The following is a 5,741-nucleotide window of genomic DNA, read 5'->3' on the forward strand; positions in this document are numbered from 1 at the left end:
TTTCTCCTGGCTGTCCTGGAAGTGCTCTGTAGACCAGGCTGGCCTCGAACTCACAGAAATCCGCCTCGCCTCCTGAGCCCTGGGATTAAAGACATGTGCCACCACTGCCTGGCCTAAAAGGCATGTTTTAAATCTATGACACTTTTTAACTTATAGTGTTTCTTCCTGAGGAGGGTGTATGTGTTAGAGACCATAGGGTGTTACTTGTAACAATCTGATAAATTGCTCTAAGGTCTTTGGCTATTTAATATGAACCATTGTGCTTGACTGGTAGGATTGGGGTGCTGAAGTAGAACACACAGGCTTTAAGAAGTCTGTCTTTTATGAGCTCCTCAATGGTAGGGTTAAGTCCTAGCCTCCTCTCTAAGGGTACAGGGTGGTGCCTTCCTTTAACCACTTGTATAGGGTGTCCTAGCTGGTCAATCGGAGGACCTTGCAGGTCACACTGATTTCCTTCCTGGGCCCAAACATTAGGTTTGATTTGTTTTTCAACCCAGGAAATCATCAAATTGAAGGAGCTCTTGGCTTCATCCTGAATTATGTTGAGTCCAACTCTTAAGTTGGGCATCAAATCTCTCACCGGTAGGTTGGTTCCTGCTTCTGGAACACAAAGAAACTTGTTTTACAGTTTCCCTTTCCAGAAATTTGATTGGGATTTTTTTTCTCAAAAAGTGGAGGAGAGAATTCTCCCTTTACTTTGATTACTACCAGTTTTTCTGGAGGAAAGGCACATCCTTGGGAGATGTTTAAATAGGGAGGAATGGATGCTCCTGAATCAAGAGATGCGATTTCTTCCTCCCAGGGAACTCCCTTTAAAGGAAAACAGAGCCTTTGACCCCTGCCCCCAAGTCATCATTAGAACTGAGGAGGGTCGGGGGCTGGAGAGAAGGCTCAGTGGTTAAGAGCATTGCCTGCTCTTCCAAAGGTCCTGTTCGATTCCTGGCAACCACATGGTGGCTCACAACCATCTGGAATGAAGTCTGGTGCCCTCTTCTGGCCTGCAGGCATACACACAGAATATTGTATACATAATAAATAAATAAATATTAAAAAAAAAAAAAAAAAGAACTGAGGAGGGTCATCACCCTGTCTCCAGTCTGGGCATCCCCGTCTGCTGTAAGCCCCCCAGGGGCCTCACTTCCTGAAAGGCATAATGATGACCTTATCGGGATCCTAAGCTTTGCTCCTGTTTCTGGGGCATTTGATCCACAGACGAGAGCACCATCTTCTTTCTGTTTCTGTTTTTCCTCATGTCCTCAAGTATGCTCTTGCTGGGCCTCCATGAGCAATTCTTCAAGTTCACTGCTCTTCCAGCTTTCTACCTTTAGCAAAGTTTTAGAAATGCCTGGTCAACTGTTGGTCACAAATGTAATTTAAACATCCGGTGAACAAAGGAATCCTCCAGATTTAGTCCAGAATAATTTTTCATTTGGTCCTTTGAGAATTCAGCTGGGCCTTGAATCCCAGCACTTGTGTGAGGCAGAGGCAGACAGATCTCTGAGTTCGAGGCCATCTGGTCTACAGAGTGAGTTCTGAGACACAGAGAAACGCTGTCTCAAAAAAATCAGCTGGAATTTCATCTCTTCCTTGTTAATATTCTCAGATCAGCAGATCAGGAACTGATTTTTCCTCTTTCCTAATAATAAGGCCCCTCAGATTCCTAATATGTTCCCCGTGCACTCTGTGGTTACTACTCCACTGGGGATTCTGACTAGAGTATGTAGCATTGACTGCCAGGACTCCAGGTCCAACTAGGGTCTCCCTGTCCCAGATGTTGATCAGAACCATTCTAATCATCCCTTCTTCCCGGAGAAGAGAATGGATTGACAGTAATCCACCCCAAGTATAAACCTGGAGTCCCAATAATTGATCCAATTGGTTTGCTACTCCAGAAGGGTCATCTAGGAAAGTTTTAAGCTCTTTTAAGACTTCTTACTTGGAAACTAATAAGGAAAGCATTCACAAATCCTATTTCACTACCCCGTAAGGGAACCCACTTACAAGTATGTGCTTTGGCTGGGGAAGGACCTGGTATAGGTTGAGCTTTGGGGATATGCAAATATGAAAACTTCTTTATCTGTTTTACATTGTTCTAACTCCAGTTTTAAGTTGGAGTAAAAGGGATTTCTGGGAGGGAGCTGGGAGTGGGATAGAAGGAAGTGAGAGATGAGTTGGAAGAAGAGAAGGGTCCATATTGCTCCTACAAACAGCATGTTCAAGCCTGTAACATAAATGCCCCACTTCTGGTACTAACTTCTATCTTAGTTGCTATTCAGTTGCCACAATGAAATACATTGACCAAGGCAACTTATAGGTGAAGGCACTTAATTGAGGGCTTGCTCACAGTTTTAGAGGGTTAGTCCATAGTCATCATGGTAGGCTGGCCTGGTGCTGGAGCAATAGCTGAGAGCTCTAATCCAGTCCACAAGTTGCAGGCAGAGAGAGAGAAACTGGACCTGGCATGGACTTAAAATCTCAAAGCCCGCCCCTCCCCCCCACGGTACCATACCTACTCCAACAAGACCACACCTCCTAACCCTTCCCCAAACGGTTTTACCAACTGGGGACCAAACATTCAAATACATGAGCTCAGGGCATCATTCTCATTCAAACCACCACACACCCTGACTTGAACAGTTCAGGGAAAAAGAGTTCGTTCATCTTAAAATTGTAGGCTTCCATCTGTCACTGTGGGGACGCCACAGCACCACAACAGCTGCTTCTAGACTGTATGGACAAAACAGAACTCTTACCTGCAGGGCCATCCCCAGCCCCTAGAAGTTTGTTCTGTTTGTTGTTTTTGTTTGTTTGTTTTTTTTTTTTTTTTTTTTTTTGGGTTCTCCTGTAGCCCTGGCTGGCCTGGGATTTGTTACGTTATCAAAGGTGACCTTGAACTTAAGATCCTCTTACAGCTACCTCTCTAATGCTCTATTATAGGATGCACCAGGTCTGGTTTGTGTGGCGCGGGCAATCAAACTCGGAGTCTTGTGCATGCTATACTAGGCACCCTACAGACAGTTTTGTCTTATGCGCAGTTTTTCTCAGGCACACGACGTAGAAAAGCTTTATTTGGGAAGGAAGAAATGCAGCAACACATTAGAATAACTATAAAACATTCTGCTTGGCATTGTGTTCCTGCGGGTCTTCTGTCCTGGATACACTGAGTAAATTAAAACCATTCCCAGCTTCAGTTCCTTGGGGCCCCCAGATCTCATGGGAAGTGTTGATGCAAAACACAGCTCTGGCCTGAAAAGGAGTAACAGAAGTTATTTTGAGTCAAATTTGAGTGGCCATGGCCTGGGAACATAGATTACGGCAGTCCCAATGTTAAAGTGGTGACAATAAGCTTTTTGTTTGCTTTTCTGAGACAGAGTATCTCTGTGTAGCTTTGGAGCCTGTCCTGGAACTAGATCTTGTAGACCAGGCTGGCCTCAAACTCACAGAGATCCACCTGCCTCTGCCTCCCGAATAGTGTGATTAAAGGCGTGCAACACCACCTCCCAGCTTTACATGAACTTTTATAGTCACAGAACAAAAGAAAATCATAGATCGAGGTATTGCTTTAATACATTGGTCTGAACATCAAATATGTGGAACTCTAGGCTATAATAGTTCTCGGGTGATATAGTGACTTTCTTAGCTTTTGTATTGGTAGAAGCTAGGGGTCCCTTAAACCGATACGTTCCAAAGGTTTTATGTGTTAGTTAAAAGGATGCTAGCTCACAAAGGTAGACAGTAAAGAGCTATTAGGGAGACTCAAGATAGCCCAAGGTAATTCGGTTCTGGAACTGCAACATTCTGGCTGTACAATCACCTGGTTCTCATCAGCCAACCAGTCATCCTCGTAAATATCTTTAGCATCGGTGCGGCTTTTTAGTTTTTTTTTTTTATAAGGGAACTTTAGTTCACAGAAACATCAGGAGAGACTTGGCTCGATAACACTTGATCTTTTACTTATTGTGGGTCCTTGAACTGGAGGAGTTAGGAAGATTTATGACAAAACACCAAGAGAAAGCAAGTGGAGTTCAATGTTGCAAGCTTGGAACGTGATTCTGGGATCATTTTAAGGCCAGCTTACCACCTCTATATGAGCAAATGCAGCCAGGGTGACTTCACAGCTACAGTGGACCTTTGTGTAAAGTCTGTCTCCCTGTGTAGGAGGGTCAGAGAGAAACAACAAAACAAAACTCCACCCGCCTGAAACAGGCACTGGGCATTCTCAGTGACTCCAGGAGATGGAGCTAGGAGGCCAGGGTGACCATGTGAAGAATAAAACATGTAGGATATGTGGTACACGGCCGAGTCTGCCCTGCAGAAGTGGCACAGCCGCAGGATCTGCACACGTGCCCTTGGGTGGCTCTCAACACTAGGTGATGGCCTCACTAGGTGCGTGTCACTTCTGTATTCTAGCCTTAATTTGGGCGTGTGCCAAGCCCTGGGATAGAGAAGTGGCAGACAGGACAAAGCAGCCACTGCTGGCTTTTTATGTCTTGTGTTGACATGTAAAGGTCTTTCATCTGGTTGTAAATTTAATTTGCATTTCTCTCCTAAGGAACAAGCTCAACCAGTTATGGCTGTTAGAGGCCACACTTAGCCAGGAGTGGTGGTGCACACCTGTAATCCCAGCACCTGGGATGTGGGGACGGGATCATCTTTCACCACATAATGGTTTTGAGATTGGTCTCTAGTACCTGAAACCTTACCTCAACTCTGCCTATCTCCACCTCCCCAAAAGAGCCACGTGTAGTTATGAACTATTCTCATACACAGCTAACATAGTTGAAGATTTGACAGCACTATCTGCAAACATTACCCACCTACCTTCAACCTCAAAATTTACAATGAATGGGGGTGGCAAGCCTGCTCCAGGTAGGGCAATAGGAGCTTTTGCCCCAGGAGGAACCTACTCCGGTTCCAATACTTGAACCTAGTCACCCACATTTCTCCACGTGATTTATAGGATCTTTTAAAACAGTGGTGAGATCTTTTAAGAAAGCACATCAAGTCAGAGGTGGTGGCACACTCTTTAATCCCAGCTCTTGGAAGGCAGAGATAGGCAGATCTCTGAGTTCAAGGTCAGCCTGGTCAACAGGAAAAGTTCCAAGACAACCAATGCTACACAGAGAAACCCTGTCTATAAAAAAAAAGAAAGAAAGAGAGAGAGAGAGAGAGAGAGAGAAAGAAAGAAAGAGAAAGAAAGAAAGAAAGAAAGAAAGAAAGAAAGAAAGAAAGAAAGAAAGAAAGAAGAAACGGGGCTGGAGAGATGGCTCAGAGGTTAAGAGCACTGACTGCTCTTCCGGAGGTCCTGAGTTCAATTCCCAGCAACCACATGGTGGCTCACAACCATCTGTAATGGGGTCTGGTGCCCTCTTCTGGCCTGCAGGCATACATGGAGACTGAACACTGTGTACATAATAAATAAATAAATCTTAAAAAAAAAAAAAAAAAGAGGCCGGGCTGTGGTGGTGCAAGCCTTTAATCCCAGCACTTGGGAGCTCTCTTCAAGGCCAGCCTGGTCTACAAGAACTAGTTTCAGGACAGGCTCCAAAGCCACAGAGAAACCCCGTCTTGAAAAACCAAAAAAAAAAGAAAAAAAAAAAAAAAGAAGGGAATTATTCCTGAGAGTTGGAGAGATGACTCAATGGTTAAAAGCACTGGCTTCCAAAGAATCCAGGTGCATGGTGAGCACCTGCATGGTGGCTCACAGTCACCCCTAACTCCAGTTCTGGGGGATCTGATAT

This window comes from Alexandromys fortis, unplaced genomic scaffold, assembly GCF_014885135.2.
Source record: "Alexandromys fortis isolate MF-2015 unplaced genomic scaffold, M_Fortis_MF-2015_v1.1 scaffold_2_1_26212458, whole genome shotgun sequence".
Lineage (NCBI taxonomy): Eukaryota > Metazoa > Chordata > Mammalia > Rodentia > Cricetidae > Alexandromys > Alexandromys fortis.